This window comes from Condylura cristata, unplaced genomic scaffold (assembly GCF_000260355.1).
Source record: "Condylura cristata isolate star-nosed mole 26May11 unplaced genomic scaffold, ConCri1.0 scaffold00016, whole genome shotgun sequence".
Lineage (NCBI taxonomy): Eukaryota > Metazoa > Chordata > Mammalia > Eulipotyphla > Talpidae > Condylura > Condylura cristata.
The window spans coordinates 33,119,253-33,139,364 of record NW_004567117.1 but is presented as its reverse complement, the minus strand read 5'-3'; positions in this window follow the sequence as shown (position 1 = coordinate 33,139,364).

Sequence of the window (20,112 nt, the reverse complement as noted above, 5' to 3'; positions counted from 1 at the left end):
ACTAGGGTTTCTCCCTGCACAGACCAGCCTTCCAGTCTTTCCAATCCTTTCAAAGCAGAGGGATAGCTGTGGATATACATTGTGTGTATATTTCAATCTGTATTTTCCAAACGTGGCTCTGATAAACTGGTTAAAAGATACAGATCTCCAGGACGCAGTTCATACATGCTGAATCTACCTCTGGGAATGAGAACCCAGATTCTGTTTGGTTTTTAGACATCTCAGGTGCTGCTTAAGTTTCTGGCTACAGAAACACTGATATCTGGATCAGTATTTCTTATCTCTCACTTGCCACCAAACAATTCCTGACCTGCATTCCATTTGCACGTAATACTGCATCGAATCCAATTCTTGATCATGTAAAAATGGCTAATTATATTAATCATAACCATGAGCAATCTTACCTACCTGTAAAGATTAATTCATTGAATTTGTCCTAGTCCACAGACCAGAGGACAAGTCCTTGGCAAAATGAACTAATTAACTTCTTTCAGTCCTTCTGGATTCTGCCCCAGTTGGACAGTCACAGTTTTTACAAGCAGGAACAAACACCAGTTAACTATATTGAAATCTTGTGTGGTGTTAATCTGCTCAGAAACTGTAGCAGCAGTTAAAATCTAACTTAGCCTGCTCATTTCTCTAGGAATCTCCTTCTCAAGAAAAAAGAAGAAGCAGAAATTACACAGAGTGTCCTCAATTCTTGCTATTATTTGATATTACAGTGAATGGTACTGAGCAAAAGCCAACATCACTTGCCCCACAAAGCCTGGCTAGCCACCGAGTTCCAGAATCTTCTTCCCTCTGACTTCTGTAACACAGATGCTCGGTTTCACCCAGCAATGCCTCAGTAATGCATTGCTTCAGAATGTTGATATTTGCTCCATATGTTTAGAACATGATCCTTTCACTGGGTGTGGGCTTCTAAATGAGGCCTAGACTACAAGTCTATTAAGTTCTCTCCCTTCATAACACAGTGTTGTGTGTATAAGCACATACTTTCTTGTGATTTAAGCATGGTTTCATTGTTAAGATTTACTGTTATCCATTTATGAACACTTCTTTATCAATAAGTGAAATTGTCCAGAAGGCCCCATGAATTATGTTCTGTGAATTTGACTTTCTGGTCATAGAAGAATTAGGGTGTAGGGGATGGGGGGGTGTAACTGCTATGTGATATTCAAATATTGGGGTATGAGTACTATATATTTAATGTTCCTCAGTCTATATCTAAATAGAACTCTACCTCTAATCTCTGCTGCCTGAAAAAAAAATTTATAGACAATATCTATTTAATATGTTTCATTCAAGAAATATATACTTAGTATTTTTTAGAGCTCCTCAGAGTGTGATCTCTGGACCAGCAGTATCAGCATCATCCAGGACCTTGTTAGAAATACAAATGCTTCAGCCCTACCCATCAAACACTCTGGGGCTGACCCAACAACATGCTTAACGAGTCTTTTACCTGAGTCTGATGTACCCAGAGCTTGAGAAACTCTGTTCCAGATGATAGCTATGGCATATAATTTACTAAGAAATACAATATTTTAAAGTTAACTCCACTTTGAAATTGACACATCGGTTATTGCAAAGTGGTCATTTCTGCTTGACCTGATTACTGTCTAATCAATCTGATCATCAGATCAACAAAATTAATCATCTTATTCCTCATGATACACTGGGTCACCAGCCTCCAGGGATCAATATGACTGAAGACAGAGCCTTGATTCAAAAGTCACATAAATCATAAAACTAGGAACTCAAACAGAAGTAAATTTCTTTATTCTCTAGTAATGCATAGTATGAATATTAAAAGAAAATGTATGGATAATGCATCACTGGGGAAAAAAAAAGTTCAATTCACTATTATTCACAAATATTCCCCTAAGAATGCCAGAGCTTTGCAGAGGTTTGCAGTGACTCATTCATTTATTCTACATTCACACTTCTTCTCATTTGTTGTCAGAGATGAATTTAAAGTGTAACCATAACATAACTGGCCTCCCAGCAAACATTCTAGAAGTTTCACATCTAAAGGAGTGTTTTCCACTTCATTCTTTCAAATGGCTCCTTCAGAAGGCTGAGCCCTGTTCTCATGTTCCCCCAGGGATTAAAGTCCAGCTGGTTGAGATCTCTTTTAGTAGAGTTCCTTACTGCCCCAGAAACATGGATTTAAATAACCCATAAGTGTGCCTTTCTTACATTTGAGGGACAATTTTCTGTTAAAATATATCCAGTTAACTATAACATTCCAACTGTGGTGAACAAGCCAAATGCCCAAAACCAGGTGTTACCACTTGGACAGTGTAACTTTCTGATCTAAAGACAACTGATTCTGTCTTAAGTTTTGAAATCTGTCTCTCAAAGTCATTCTGACATTGATGGGTGCTATGCAGCTGGATATCTAGGTTTCAATACAGTAGTAGTGGCAATATATGTGGTGTTAATAAATCTTTATTGAGCATCTATGCTGAAACTGGCAATTTCCAAGGTGCTGAGTTCCCATAGCCATCCAGGGAGCCATGCTGATGGAGTTTATATTAGATTTAGTAACCTACCTTTATCAATCCAAATTTCAGGTAGCCTACATCTACTGACACATCTTATTGATTGATGACAAAATTATAATCATGCAATTGTAGTCAACCCCCTTCAAGTTAAAAAGTTATACCTCAGAGCTCTCTGTGTCCAGGTATTGCTTACCTGGACAAGTTGCCATTCTCAACTTGGACATCAAGTTAATAAACAAGGACAGCAAAGTCCATAGATAATCAAGTAGCATGTCAACCACTATAAATCATGTTAAACAATATGGTGCTAAGCTTCCTACCTTAGCAAATAATCAAAAGGGATTAATACAAATAATACCAACATAGTTAACTATTTTGCAGTTAGATAAATCAACTTATTAACATCATTCTCATTACCACTCTGGGAAAGGTAAGCTACAGTGAGATCCCATTTACTGATGGGGAAATTGAAGTACAGAGAGATGGGGTAACTTGCCAAGGTGATGTGGTTAAATAGGAGGAGAATAGGGCTTGTAAGTCGGATTCTTGGGTCTTTGTATTAACTGCTATAAACCATTTACTCCATATCCTTAATAAAATAACAATTAAGATAATAAAAACATTTAAAAAACAGTGATAAGTAAAAGACCTTATATTACTGTATCTTCAATTAAAGTGGCAAAGTCCCTCCTCCCTCAGGAAACTGATGTGACCATTGACAGACCAGGGGGGCACTTATGTTCGGCTAACCCCTTTCCCTGACTGCTTCTCTTCAACTGTTTTAACCTGTCATCACTCCCATAACCTGAACCCTTGTTTTTCTGATAATAAGCTATTACACCCCTGGGTCCACTGTCATTTTGAACTGATTTTGGCCATAAAGCAAGTCTTCTGCTTACTATACCTTTCCCTTCGGCATAGCACATGTCACTCATTACCTACACAGCATTGTGCCCTTCTCTCTCATTCTTCTGTTCTTCCCCTTTGAATTCAGTTTATCAGGAACTACCTTTTACCTCTCAGGTAACCTCACCTATAGAAGAAAAAAGATGTGCTTGCTAGGAGTTGTTAGTAAGACCTTAGAGCTAACTCTCCTCATCTATTGTCTCTGGTTTCTAGAAACAGGAAGTGAGTTTCTTCACCACAAATGATCTGAAATCCCTAATAAAGAACAGAGATAGCACAATGACCTCAAACTTTTCTAAGGCATTAATATTCATGTGCTCAATATAATGCAACATTTTATCACATATTAGATGTGCAACTGCACACTATCTTCATGGCTTGAACCTTGATATTCATCAGCTCTCTGTTCAAATGTCACGTATTCAGAGAAGCCTTCCTGATATAAAATAAGACACATGCTTTCCAGTCACAGCCTAAACCCTTTGTTCTGTTTCATTTTTCTCAGACAATATTTATCACCATTTAAAAGTTTCTGGTTTTTTATCATTTATATTTAGCCCTTGATACCAGGGAACTTTCCAATTTCACTGAATTACCCAGTGTCCAGAAACATACTTGAAATATAGTTGGTGGTAAATAGATAGTTATTTCAAACAAAACAATGGTCTTGCCTTTAAAGCTAAAAATCTTAACACAAGAAAGCTTTAAACAGTATTTATCGAGTGTTTCTTATATTCCTAACAATTATTTCATGATGTAAAAGGAATGCAAAACCTTACATTCAATTTCTACTAATTTATCGAATTAAACTATTTGAGTAAAATAAAAGTATGACAGAAGCTCAGAAGTGGGACTCAAACAGTTTTTTTATAATAGATAGGAATTTGGTCCTCCCTGGTGGTGCAAAGGGTTGGGACGCAGCACTGTAAGCTAGCTGCAGCCTCTTCAGTGACAGTTCTATCCCCTGCCCCAAAGCTGACGCACATGGTGTAGCAGACCTCTCCTGACCCACCCACTGCTCCCCTCAGCAGTGTACTTCATTGATTTGCCAGTTCTTCCCCCCTCTCTGTCTCTGGTGAATCTTCTCACCACCCCTGTACCTCTGCCCTACACCCCAGTTTTGTATGCATAAATAAATATATATATATATTTTTTTTAATGATAGGAATTTATTTGTATTTTGAAGGATGGGTAAAGTTTGGACAGATTGAGTAGACGGTGGGAGTGAATTCTCCCGTCAGAACCTCAGCTCTTGCTTGGAGACAGATGCACTCACATTCACACACACAGTTTCTCAGGACCTAGTGAGGAACTCCCCTTACTCTGTACCGCTGGGTAAAGAAGAGCCCACATTCCCTAGGTCTATAAGCTTTGAAATGCAAGTCCAAACAGGGAAGCTAATTTTCATGCTGAATTTCCTGCCATGTATTAAAGATAGTTTCTGAGAGCATATATTCTACCTTTAGAAAGTTCCTGGGCCAGAGGGATCTAATTCTCTGAGAACTTAGTGATGAGTACAGTTCCTACACAGTGGACATAACCCAGTCAAAGGACACCAGGGCTACTGCCGAGGTGCCTCAGGTATTTGGGGAACCCTTCCGCTGCTGAGGAGCACCAATCCACAGCTCTTCCACAGCCCGGTATCTCCCTCCCTGGCATGGAGGGACACATACAAATGGTTACTATAGCTATTTGAGTTACACACTCTGCAACATGTGATTTATCCTGCCTATTTAAGAGTGTTGAATTAGACCTCTTGCCAGAAACAATGTAATTTTGGATTCCACTGTGTCCTGAAAATATACCACCTAGACTTGCTTTCAAGTACATGTTCAAGCTCCACAGGTCTGCTAGACTTACTGAGGGAATTCAGTGCCAAGAGTATAGTATTGGCTCCTTCTTAAATTGCTTGTTAAATGAGAATAATAATACCCACATTACAATTAGAGGGATGAAAAGAGATTAATACTGCATCACTGACCTTAAGTAGACTACAGACCACAGAAAGCTCTCACTTAGCCTCCTATTTTATAGTGAGAAAATTAAGAATCAGACAGATCCTATGAGTTACTCATTGTCTACTAAGCTTGAAAGTAGCAGAAATGGGATTGAGGCCTAAGGCTTCAGACATTTCAGAAGAGGGTTTTGTTTTAACTGCACAAGAGTGCTCAATCAAACATGCTTAGAAATAGTTTGACAAAGTAATTTCACATAAATTCACACCATAATTAATAGCTGTTACTTACGCTAAACTACACATTATAGTGAAACCATAGACAGCCATCTTCTCACCAGCAGAGAACAAAGTGTATAAAGCAGACTCTCCCTAGAGGAACACATCACTCCAAAGCACCCACAGACATCACTCCTACCACAATCAAAAGGGCAGGGTGAGGGGTGCCCAGGCTACCCAAATCTGCCTGCTCTGAATGAGTTCTACCATCTACCCCATCAAGACAAAACATTCTCTACTGCACAAGACCTTCAATGACAAGGAACTGCCATACAATTAATGTATAATAAAGAGAAGAAAAGGAGAAAGAATATAGTTTCAAAATTAAGCTCCCAAAGTTACTCATCCCCTGTGGGTAAATGCCCACCCAAACAGGTTTAGCCCAAAGGAGGGTCAGTGAGTCTCAAAAGTTTGCCACACATCTAAGGCACTGTAGGTAGGGACCTACAGCTAGGAGGTAGAAAGGTCCAGGTTGAGTCTAGAAGGAAAAGAGCAAAGTCAAAATCCAAGTCAATTTCAAGGCTCCCAGGGTCTCTGACCCAAGTCTCTGTCTCAGGTGTCTCCTTCCATGCTCCCCAAGGGCCTGTTGCCAGCCCAAGGCTAAGAAACAACTGCAGCTTCTTCATGTCTCTGCTCCATGTGCCTCCTCCACATGGTCTTCTGAACCTTCCTCCTTCCTTGTCCCAGGCTTCTCTCACTTGTCCCTGCTCATCTCTGCCCTTCCTTGCTTGGGGCAGGGAACCTGAAGCCTCCCCTTTCTTGGTTAGCACATTGTTACACTGTTAATCCATAACATCATAAATTTTCCTGAGCTCATCAGAGCACTAGGGTATAGAACAATTATACTGAGTACTAGGAAGACTATTTGTCTGTGACAGAGCATATGAAAAAAGAAGGGGGTCCCCATGAGTAGATACAGGTAAATTGGCTAAAATTTCAGAAATGAATGATGAATTATATATAGCATGCTTAAAATTATATGGGTCATATGGATAAATTATCATGTGGCAATAATACTGTCTTTTAATTCCAATATATACAATCTCCCGTGACTATAGCCTGGTATCCACTCTCACTTAAATCCCTAATTCCACAGAGTAAAGCATCAGTATCATGTTTTATGCACTTTGTACCTAAACCTACTTTAAGGCAACTTTAAAATGCAAGTTTTTGTTATTGTCAATTTTGAAAAAAATTCCATCAAGTACAACTGTCAAAGGTGCTCTGTTAATCCTTAAGCATTTCTAGATATACAGATTAGAACACAAAGAGAAGAAAATGGACGCTTGGCCCTCCTGAGAAATGCTGGTCCATTATGTAGAATTCATTGCATTCAAACTGTCTGAGATGATCTGACAGATTGTTGTTGTTTTTTTTTTTTTCCATCTTACCTAAGCACCTCTGCCCAAATCCTTCCTGCATGCCAGACAGAATCTATGACTCCAGTCATATCACAAACAATAAATCTGCAAATATCCCTTCTTTTTGTTTTGAAGATGTGATATAAGAGATGTGGACAGACTTTGCCCCTCGGGCCTTAATAGTGACAGTCACAAGAATAGATGTTTAGAATTACAGATGATGCTGGATCCTAAGTGAAAGAAGTAAAGAATTATTTTTAAAGCAGTGATAGTTCTCTCTTTTAATTGGTAGGGTCCTGGGGGAGGGTCCAGGGTGGGTATTTCTTTTGCCTGAGTGAAAGGAATATGTTGGAAGACGGACTGGTGTACGTCAGATAAAGTGGACCTCACTAGTAGAGAAAGCCAGCCACCCCATGGCATAGCCAGAAGGAGCTGGACCCTTCCACAGGGTCCAAGATCAGACAAACTCCCTACGGAACTTTGCACACTGACCCAGGAGACTGCAGGAATGGTCTTCTGCACCTACAAGGACAACTCACCATTTCAAATCCATACTCTTTCCTAGGTTCGTTGTCCTTCAGGCTCCTGTGCAGTGTTCTTGAAAACTCCACGGTGAACTGCCCTTCATTAGCTCTGCTCTCTGCGCAAGTTCCAAAGACTTCAACCTGCCTCTGAAAATGGAGACAACTGTCATTCACTTACTCCTTGGTTTCAACATTAAAGCCATTTTTACTCTGTGCTTTCAAGCATCAGGTTCAGACAAATTGAATGAAAGGTAAACAAAATGGGCAAAAGTCATCCCTGTCTTTAGGAAAAGAGGAAGAGATGGGGACAGAAGTTTCTGGACCTCTTGCCGTGGCACTGTGCTGCTTTGGTTGAATCCTCAGAACCCTATCATCCTGCACTGAAGGAAGGTGAAGCTCAAAGAAGACAAGGTCACACAGATGAGTCTGGTTTGACCTGAGATTTCTGACTTCCAAAGATTATTTTGATGCTATCATATTCATAATAATTAAAATATACTATCAAGACACATATGAAAATACTGTAATAAAAATCTACGTGGATGTGACAGTCTTTGGATAGTGGCATTTGTTGGTGGAAGGAACTTTTACTGACCTTCCCGGTATCTACCAGTAGTACTAAAAAAAAAGACACAGCTGGCTCTCCCTGGTTGGGGAGCATTGTGAAGCTGGCCACAGCCGCTTTGGTGCAAGTTTGATCTCCACCCCTGAGCTGACCCACGTGGCGCGGCAGACCTCTCCTGGCCGGCCACTGCTCCCCTCAACAGTGGACTTCCTCAGTCAGCCTGTTGTGCTCCCCACGCTGTCTCTGGCAAATCCTCTGACCTGTACCCCAGTTCTGTATGCATAAACAAATCTTAAAAAGAAAAGAAAAGAAACATCTACCTTGTGACAAAGAATGTGAGCGTGAGCGACTGAGAGCAGGCACTGTGCCTTCCTTCACCTGTGCAAGCACTGAGCAAACACGAGCTAGTCCACACAGGCTAGAGAAATGAGTTAGAAAGGGTCAAAGGATAAAGTAAATGACGGCAATATACCCTGGAGACAGGAATAACTCCAAGCTTTGACCTGTGGGGCTCAACAAGCTGAAAATGGACAAAATATACAAGAAGAAAACATTGCAGCTGTGCCCCAAGGGGAAAATTACACGGGTCAATGAGTCTCTTCCCACTCTCCTTTTGTGGTTTCAGCGATTGAAAATCTGCAAGAGGTGCTTTTTCCCCTTTTTGCTTTCGAATGGAAGAAATCCTCAGAGCCCTATTGGGGTTTATAAAAGATTTCCTGCCCTGAAAGCATGTGGAGCAGGGGACAACCTGTTGAGCTGCTATTCGTGAAGCCCCTTGCCAGAAGGATGGCCTGGGGAGCTGGCCGCAGGGCTAATAATAGAACAGCCCACCGCCTGCTTCTGCCAATCACGGGGCAAGTTTGAAGAGCAGTTGTCGGGAGGTACAGCCACACTCCCACTCTGAACCAGGCTTTTGGGTCGAGCAGGACTCAGACTTTGATCTAGAATTCTAGACAATAGAAATCACAGACCTGCCCCGGGCGCCCTTGGGGTCCACAGGCTAGAGAAGTGGCAGTGCAGCAGGATTTAAAGTCGTTCCTGAATTCTCCACTGGGGTAGTGGAATGGCCTGCTGGAGGTGAGCCCCTCTGTCCCATTTTTTTATTGGGGGGGGGTTGTATTTTAGTTAAATGTATAGAGCTCACAAGTCCCATAATCTATTTAGCTCTGTAGGAAGAAATACAAATCCTGTGTCCTTTTTGTTGTATGCACCTCCTATGCAAAGCACAGCACTTGTGCATGGCTGATAAGTGAATGAATGACAATGCAGTAGTCATATTTTCCCATCAATCAAGTTGATGGTGTTTTCCATGGTCATTTTGGAGATTGTTGGTGCCTTGTTATTTCAATATGAAGGAGATGGCAGATAGAAATCACCACTAATCAATACTATGCTCAAACATAAACTATCCCAAAGCAAAACTCAATCAATTCCTCTCCTCTTCCTCTTAAACAGGCTCCTTTGTCTGATCCTCTAATATATGGGTGTGAATACTTATACCATTTTTCTTCAAATAGATCTTCCCAGTTTTCTAAAATGTGGGAATAACAGGTAAAGACACTGCCCAGATATGGCAACCACAGTGGGTTCAGGACCCTGGGACAGGTACCTGGAACAGAGGGAGACAAATATCCACTTGGGAAGAAAATGATGATTCTAAGCCCACGGGCAACATGAGGGCAGACGTATTTATTTTTTAAATATTTATTTATATATTCATATATGAACTGGGGTATACAGGCCAGTGGTACAGGGCATGAGAAGATTCACCAAAAATAGAGTGGGGAGCAGGACAGGCAGATTTACTGAAATACACTGCTGAGGGGAGCAGCAGGCGAGACAGGAGAAGTCTGCTGCGTCCTGTGGGTCAGCTCCCTGGCCGGGGATCAAACTTATGCTGCAGTGACTGGCGATAGCTTGATAGCACAGAGGCTTTACCCACTGGGCCACCAGCAATGCCCATGTGAACAGGTTTAATTGAAAGGAGAAGAAATGCATCTGAGAGTGTCAAGAAGTATATACTAAGAACAAATCAAAAGGATCACTGCTGGAGTTTTCCATGACCAAAAAGGATGAGGCAGGCCAGCCCCTCTTCAGAGCACACATGGTAGACTTGAGCATGCTGGTTGGGAATTTAGCCACATATGAGAATTTAACCGAAATGTGGCAGACCCCATCTGCACACAAACCCACTCTTCTCTTTCCCGCCCCAAATTCTGGGAAAACTTTGAATTGTGCTTTCGTCCCATGCTTGAAACTGCTAGTTAGCACAAGCTAACTTCTAATACAACCTCACCCTGGAACCCAGCTGTGATTCCAGAGGACTTAGGGTCTGCTCCCTTAGATCCTTGCGAGCCACTGAATCCTTAGTGTTCTCGTGGGTCTAAAGAAATGGTGCAACACTCAATTGCTCTGTAACTGACCATCTGTGCTATTCCCTGAGCTCCCTGGCCAACAGTGGGGAGGAATATGTCTCCCATTGCCTCTTACATGAGCCCAGTTCCTTCACTGAGGTTTCACTGGCAAGCAATCCTGTAACGTGCTACTCATTATTATCCTCGGCCTATCATTTTCACAAACACCTTCTTTAAATGACATTTGTTGGAATTTTGTCACTACGTAGTATGCCTGTTTTGGCCTTCATAATGCACCCTTCCCTCCCCCACTCAGCTACTGCCACTGCCTCTGTTTCAAGGGTTCACATTTGGAAGGTCAAGTGCTGTTCTCATCAAGGAGGCAGGATAAACCCTTCCCTGGTAGCAACTTGTCCCCCAAACCCCATTTTTTCTGCACCTACCTGCCAGAGTTACTTTCTAACTCTACCCAGCAGCTGAGAAAATGAACAAAATCAAATAAAGTCACCTGTCAAAGACTTATAAGCCAAGTCATTGAAGCCTTCTGGAATGCTGGGTGGTGCCTATACCCTCTACGTGTAACCTCTTTGGTGAAAACATAAGGGCTTTCCTTTCTGGGGGTACCTTCCCTGTTTGTGCCACTCTGGGCCACAGAAGGTAACTAGGCAACAAAAACCTTTCAGGGCACACACAGCAATCCCTTGCCCAGGCCTCTGCCCAGATCTCCACTTGCGTCCTCCTTCTCGAATATACTGACTAAAACTGGCATTAATGATAATTATACAATGTCCATCTTTCAAGTTAGATTAGAAACTGTTTCCAGGCTTAGAGGGGAATGAATGATGCCTCCCAGCCCAACCCATGTCCACCTAGACCACATAATTTTCCCTCATTTGGAAATAAAGTATTTTCAGATATAATGAGCTAAGTGAATGTCATACTGAATTCAGGTGGACTGCATAGCTAGTGAACGCTTTTTGTAAGAGAAAAGTGATTCAGACACAGAGCCAGAGACACACAGGGAAGGAGGCTGTGTGAAGAGGAAGCGGATTAAAATGATGGGGCTGTAAATGTGGCCACTTCCAGGAAGGCTGGAAGGCAGGAGAAAGACCTCCCAGAGGGCTCAAGCCCAACAACACCCTGATTTCTGAACTCAAGCTTTCGAGACATATATGGGAATAAATCTCTGCCATTGTAGGTGACTCCATATATGGAGATTTGTTAAAATTTCTGAAAAGCAGATAAATATCTAATTCCCAATGTCTACTAGTTGGGGTGCGGGGGGCTCCATTTACAAAGAGCGTGACTGGGCAGAGCACATATTTCCAGTACTAAAGCAGGATAATAATAATAGTTCTCCCCAAGACTACTGTGAGGATCAACTGTGGCAAAGTTTTGAAAAACACTTTATTATGGAAAATGAGCAGCATAAATATCAGCTGTTGGAATTACAGTGATGACTCACCTGCGTTATGAGATGGAAGGGAGAGATAGCAGAGGAAGGAATATTGAATGAGAGCAAAGAAAGGGAAAGGGAAGTTGATTAGCTCTAAGTTAAAAAAGTGTTTGCCAATCCTTGGAGTATTTTTTATTATTTTAGAAATGAACTATTTATATTAATCTCATGAGTCTATTTAAGCCTAAAGATGCTAGGGAGGGAATGAACACAATGTCAGATTAGATTTGACTTGCCAGTATCAAGGGGTTAAAAATCAAAAGTTAATGTCTACTGAATATATTCTAGTCCTAGAATTCAACCAAGCATTTTGTCTGCGCCACCTTCTCAAATCCTTACAGTTCTACAAGGTGTGGAACATTTAATGAGAAATCTGCACTCGTGAGTAACACGTTTCCTGAGGCTTCATAATCTGCCCATGGTGTCAGCCCAGTTCTGTCTGACGTCCAGATCGGGGTGCTGACCCACTACGATTTCCACTGTGTTCTCACAACAGGCAGAGCCAGAAAGCACAACTGGTCTCTGCTCAGGTCACACCAGCTGAGACACTTACACAGCCTCTTCCTTGGCCTCTCCATGAGGCTAACTTCTTTCCGCTAACTCCCAAGTTCAATGGCAGGTGCATCACTGTCCCCTCACTGATGTGTACTTCAAGGCTATTATTAACCTGCTGGAATCTGAGTCGCCACCTCCCACTTGGGCAATTTTCCAACCATTTAGTGGCATAATCATCAGAGACAAGGATGTAAACATTTCTTCCCCACAGCCTGGGAAGAGGGCCAGAGGACTCAACTTCGGTGAATTCCCTGTGGGAAGCTGCTCTGTAGGCAACTCTGTAGAATCAGGCTTATCAGACGACAAATTTGGAGCAATGGAAACCATTTCTCTGTGTCCCCTCCCCACTTACATCAATGAATCTATTTTGAAAGTCAAATCAGGGTCAGCAATAAAAAGTGAGACACTGTACATGCTACACACAGATGGTTTCAGAAACATTGAGCTAACTGAAAGAAGAATTCGATGCAAACATCATGCATAAGGCCTCACTGGTGGTGCAGAGCTTAGTCTCAGCTCAGCGGACCTCTCCTTTCCTGCCTGCTGCTCCCCACTCAACAATGTACTCCAGTAGATCTGCCTGTTCTGCTCCCCACTCTGTCTCTGGTGAATCCTCTCAGCCCTTGTACCTTTGGCATGTACCCCAATTCTTGTATACATATATAAATAAAAATGAACCGTTTTTTAAAAAAAGGTTGCATATAATATAAATTAATTCCTATGAAATGCCAAAATAAAGCAAAAATATATCAAAATCAATTAGTTTTTGCCTGGGGATGGGGTGTCAAATACAAGTCATGAACAGAAATCAGAGATAAAGAATGTTGTAGTTAGCATTGTATAAGCCTGTCATATTGGCATAATTTTAAAATAATACCTCCTGGAAGATGTACATACTACACAGTGTTTCATAGGCAAATTATAATTCAAACTGCACCCTTAATCAAGAATCTAGAATCTGGATGTGAAATTGATGGCCTATGATCCTATAGTAATATATCAATATGAATATACAGATATACCTGTATATCAAAGTTTTATAGATGTATACTATTGCTAAAACTACATTTCTCTATAATTATAATGCAATAAAAATTTCTGGTTTCCTATAATATGCAACAGTTAGTTTGGAAGATACGTATTGGCTAAATGCAAGAATTGCTGAATTTTTATGGCGATTAGGTGTTTTTTTGTTTTTTGTTTTTTTTTTGTTTTTTTTTTCACTCATCATTGTCCTGGAATGAAGCATGAACTCATACCTGTGACTCAGACCCACCAAGAAGATAAATTGTAATTAATAACTATTGAGTCACTGGTGCAATGACTTAAGGAATCAGAGGCATCACATCAGAAGACTTCTCCCACATTCTTCTCACTGTCGCTGCTGTGACCACTAACACACTGCCCCCAGGCACCAACATCACAGCCACTTCTGTCTCATGTAGTTACCAAACTCTAATCAGAGCACTGAGTTTCTCTAGTGCGAAAGGGTGGTTGGTCCTCTACCAGAGCTCTGCTTTTTTGATTCAAATCATAGTGCACTAGGGGGCCAGTGTTTATATTACAGAATCAAACAACATAAGCCAGACTTACCCACCCACTAGAAAGTTGAGTCTAGAAAGAGTCGGTGGGGTGGTTACTTATGATGAGTCTCTGTGCTGGAATGTTCATGGAATTTGTAAGAATATGCTCATTTAACAAAAATAGGTGCGGACAACTTAAAGGTGTCTATTCAGTTCTTCAAAATCCTGTTTGGAAGATTTCACAGCATTGTTAAAGTCAGAATCTTTTGATTTGGAGTCAAATGATCAAATTCCACATCATTTCCTCTATTCCTGACTCTCCTATCTCTCCTAGTTCTGAGATGCAAACGCAGGCCTGGCATAAACTGGACTTCTCCCTTTCCTACCTTTATGATCTGGGCAAGTTCATTAAATATGTTAAGGTTCTATTTCCTGTCAGTGAAGTTAATAGCTGCCCAATAGTTACTGGGGCAATAAATAAGAGAATATGTATAATAACCCAACTGTGCATTAAAGCAGATTCAGTACATACTACTGGTTTTGTGCTCTTTAGGTTACATGCAGTTGAGACCTTTGTATTTGTTCCACCATGCCTGATCATAATTTAAAAATAAATGGACAGAAAATAAAAAACACATCCGTGTTGACTGATGAACGAGCACTGCGTCATGAAATACAGCTTTCAACACATCACAATGGTGATCTTAATTAAGTTCCCAAGACACAAGGCAGCTACCCTGAATGACACAATTCTGATGCATATTTGTTAGAGCACAACTATCACTTAAAATGAAAGTAATAGGGCCACTCTGTTTGTGCAGGGGATAAGTCTCATGGTATCCTGTGGCCTGAGTTTGATCCCCTGCCACGGAATTAACCCACATACATGGCACCCTGGAGCTGACCCCCATGGCGCCCACTGTCTAGCCCACTGCTCCCCTCGGCAGTGTGCTTCAGCCTCTTCTGCTCCCCACTCTGTCTCTGGTGAATTCTCTTCACCCCTGCACCTCTGGCCTGTAGCCAGTTCTTGTAAGCATAAATCAATTAAATAAATAAATCTTTACACATAAAATAAAAGTAAGAATAATATCTACTTTGTAGTTTACAGTTTTGAGGGCTTGCTCTTCGCCCTTGTTCTAGGCACTGCATTAGCACTTCACAACCATTACCTTGTATAATAATTCTGAACAAATCTTGAGACCACCTCTTACTCTTATAGGTGGTCTAATTTTCTCACCAGGAGCACAGGTAGGTAGGATGACCAACCATATGCGCCCATGTCACACACAAAGCACAGCAGCTTTGGGTAGTGGCCATGACTGAGACACTCTCTGTGGTGATGTGTTATCAGTTAGTGGGCAACTGGCAGGTCACATGCGGTGTTAAAGGCCCCAAATGGAGTTGGAGCCTGAATCACCAAAATCACCAAACACAAGGGAGAACGAGTTCTGGCTCTTCCAGAGTTGGAGTCTTAAACCAGCTAATGAGGATCCACTGAATCAGCACTAGGTATGGAATCCGCAGGATAGAGCTATCATCCCCTAAAGCAAAGTATCCCTGCAATAACCAACCTGCTGTTTTGCCTAGTGTCACTTCCTTATTCCCACTCTCTTCTGCCTAGAAAGCCTTCCCTTTTATATAGTCCCTAGGAGCTCCTTTATCTGCTAAGTTGGAGGCTGCCCAAATAGGGTGAGTTTGGCTCAAGCTCTTACATTTTAAAATATACCTTAGCTTTTTTTTTTTTTTTACATTGTTCTTAACTGAGGCCATTAAAACCAGTTCCCTGAACCTCCTGGAGCTTCTAGGGATTGCCCGATACATTTTAGTTAATTCTCTTTGAGTTTAAGTTCGCCTATATTGATTTATGATGCTTGTAGTTAAGAAACCTGATAAAGACAATAAGACCTCAAGAAGAAGGGAAAATAGAGCCTCAGGAAATGATAATTCATAAATCTGACAGACCATGGTATGCACAGAAGAAATAGAAATTATCTACTTGGGTCACTTGAAAGGATGTGTCCATTGAAGGCAAGGCTGGAGGGAATTACACGAATTCCTTTTTAAAAAAATGAAGAGCTTGAGGAATTCAGTGACAGTGGAAGTGGGGTCTAAGCTTCTAACAGTATTGGATAGCTTAAAGAAATGCCCTGACAAGCACAAAATACTAAGTTCTTGGCTCAAGGCACAAGCAAAAAAAAAAAAATGTGGAATTCTCTATGGCTATGTTCAAATAATATCTTATCTCTGCAGCTATAGGGCTGAGAGAGTTGAAAAATCAAACTCAGGGCTTGACCCTGAAGGTTGCTGATCTATGATAGACAAATTCATCAAATGTCTTTATGGAACTTAAAGTATTGGTAGGAAAGAATGGACCTGGTGAATTGGATTGGGGGAATGTGAGATGGTTGGTTAAGGGAGACTACATGCTAGCCTCATACCCACACCTACCTTGACTGCCCACTGTCACCCACTTCCTGCCCTCAACCTCCTCTCTACTCTTGCAAGAGGTGTTTTCTCCCCTGCCATTGTAGTAAGTCCCTCCTTGCTTGCAGATCCTGTAAGGAACAGGGCTGTGTTTCTATGTAACAAAAGGCAGGCAATTCTTGTCAGGTTTTATCCAAATGTTCCCTAATACCTCCAAACACATAATTAGGATAATACAGGGATAAAACAAGAATCAGACCCTGCAAGAAATATGTAGTTATAGACTTAGGAATAGTGTATCAAATGCTGGATGCAATGTGTTGGCACCAGCGACTGGGAGTGGTTCTAATTATGTGCTTGGTTGGCTGAACAAAACCTGGATTGCACAGTGTTCCAGAGTGAATGAGGTTAAGAAGCCATAAATTTCTTAATTTATAATATACAAACAAAAAATGCAGAACTCAGAGAAGAAAACTGGAGGAATTTATCCTATGTAAATCATTCATCCTTCTCTTATGTTTCCCAACATGGCTCAGAAGACACTTCTTTCAGCAATGCATTAAAAATATTTTATTCAGAGACCATGAGAGTTTTGGAAATAATGGGCAATTAATATTCCTATATGCCAGGGATGCTGAAAAGAAAATAACTATAGTCCCTCCCTGGTGGAAAAGCGGGTTAAAGCGCAGCACTGCAAGCCAGCCACAGCAGCTTCAGTGCAAGTTCGATTCCCCGGCCCTGGAGATGACCCACATGGCGCAGCAGATCTCTCTTGTCTCACTCACTGCTCCCCTCAACAGTGTATTTCATCAACTTGCCTGTTCTGCTCCCTGCTCTACCTCTGGTGAATCCTCTGGCCACTCCTGAACCTCTGGCCTGTGTCCCAGTTCTGTATGCATAAATAAATAAATCTTTAAAAGACAATCACTATAATTAACATTGGTTTCCTTATTTCAACGGAAATGTTAGGAATCCCTATGTCAAAGCCAATGCCAAGACCAAGCAGGGTTACCATGATCATTTCAGAGGCAAAATTAGTCCTGAGTGCAATAGAAAATATAATGGATTAATGAGAAGTCACCATAGATGAGTTTTCTTGGAAAGGAGAGGTTTTCCCATACTTCACCCTATCTAGGGTGACATAAGTTGTCTGGTTTGGTGTCGCAGTTTGGCTTGCAGAAGTCCTACAATCTACATATGCTTGTCCAACCAGGTGATAACTTCATACTGAGAGGAGGCAAGTAAATGAACTAATGGTTCCCTAAGTTCTGTCATACAATATATCCATGCCAGCAGGCAGGAGATGATCCCGAGAAATTACTGAGGCCTGACATTTTTTTTATTATTTTTATAATTTATTTTTACATCACTTGTGCCTTTTTACATTTCAGTTGTAATCCCCATGGACTTCCCATCACCAGTTCACCCGTGTGCCATTACCATAGTCCTGGGAATTTGCTCCCCACCATTTTTGATCCCATTCCCCCCTTAGCCCCCGTAAAATGTCTCTGGTATATAGCTGTTCATTATTATTTTTTTTCCCTGACGATGGGCCTGACATTTTAACAGACTCTTTGAGGGGATGATCTGGTCAATGGTAGCACATTTGCTCTAAATAGAAATAAAGGAAGCTGTACCTTATGCATTCTATCTTAATAGTCACCTTTAGATTATGGCGCAAAATATTCTACCTGGACATATTATTCTTTTTTTTAAGATTTATTTATTTATGCATACAGACCTGGGATATAGGCCAGAAGCACAGGGGTGGTGAGAGGATATACCAGAGACAGAGTGGGGAGCAGAACAGGCCAACTGACAAAGTACACTGCTGAGGGGAGCAGCGGGCAGGTCAGGAGAGGTCTGCCACGCCATGTGGATCACCTCCCGGGGTGGGGATCAAACTCTTGCTGAAGTGGCTTTAGCTTCTTAGTGTTGTGCTTTAACCGATGCACCACCAGGGAGGGCCCTGGACATATTATTCTTACCTATTTATCAGTTGATACAAAAAGCTGACAACTTGTTCTCTACATCAGTGATTATCAATCTTTAATACCATCAAATTATCCAAATCACCTGGAGAGTCTGTTCAAACAGATTTCTTGTTTTTAAGAGTTTCCAACATTCCACCCCCTAGCTTTTCATTCAATAAATCTGCAGTAGAGCTCAATGCTTTGAATTTCTAATAAATGTCCATGTAATATTAATACTGCTGATCTATGGATCACAGTTTGGACAACATTGTCCTAGAAAAGGTGAAAGTTCTTCAGTTTACTCAGATTCTAATGTAAGTAACTTTGCTACTGACCATCAAGGAGATCCAGAGATGCTAAAAATATATCTGTGGCAAGTTAGAATGCTGTATCAAATCGATGGCAAGCCACAAGTGGGGAATGAAAAGGTCACCCCAAGAGTTTGGAGATCAAAGCATGCCCTCATTAGCATTTAACAGTTTTACCATTGCAAAAAAGGGTTTGCGTCCTAACAATGACTGTACATTTGACAAAGGATGAAACACACACAGAGAAGCAAAGTGACTTCATTTAAGTTAATAAGGAATCAAATCAGGGCTTGATCCCAAAATGATGCCCTCAGCATCTTCCCTTCCCCAGGACTTTGTGTGCCAAGCATGGGCTTGGCTTATACTGGGAAATCTAGATATTTGATTATGAAATCTTTTAGATTTTGAATAATTGCAAAGGGTTTGCATCCTCAAGGCCAGAGAAGAGTTTTATCTCTGGCCCCTCTCCAGGCTTCTCTTTTCCTACCTAAAACAAGAAGTTAAGCTTAATTACTGCACCTTTGTCGTAGCTTTAATTTTTTATGAATATGCTTCTCAGTCTTTCATATATCCTACGACCCCCACCAAAAAATTTTTATGCCCCCCCATTGATATCTGCAATGCTGCTAAACATTTTGAAAGCACTTTACATTTATCCCTGCTGTGCCACATTCAGTAACAGTGACAAACTAGGAAATGAAAACAGGGCTATTTTTCCTGTAGTTTTCAATTGCATTAATTACCTTTCTCTAAAACCTCCATTGAGTTTTTCTGTATTTGAATGCAAGATAATTTATACTTTTCCTTTTCCCACAGATTTCATATTTTAGAGCACTAAATTCATCACTTTCTCTAGATTGTCACAAAAGACCTTCCCCACAAAATGAGCTAAACTTAATGCAACAGTGACACATTCTATTCTATGGGCTGTAAATAGTTGCTAAGTATTAACAAGAGCCTTAGATGTCTGGACTCAAAAAGACTCAAGACAAATTCAGATGGTGACATTTTCCTCTGTAATTCTTTTATTTCTGTACCCATTTAAGTGATTTCCAGAGCCTGCTAAATGTCATCTAAGTTACCTAAAGCTTGAGAAACTATTTTGAAGAGATTTTTAAAATGCAATTATACCTCTATTTGACAATGCCATCTGCTGCCAGAATTTCACTTTTTCGGCTTCCGGTTCAGTTAACTCCTTCATCACTGCAATTATCTGACTGTCGACAGCTGTGTTCAACATAAATCAATGGGACTGTCAAATAGTACACCTTACCAGGGGTCAAAATTACCATGGAGCTATATTAGAACAATTACTAGAAAGCCCAATTACTTCTATTTCTAGTGCAAGAAGATACTTGTTTGAATATCCATTATTTAGTAATTGTGGCATGATTTTATTTCTGCATTATTTTTGGAGACC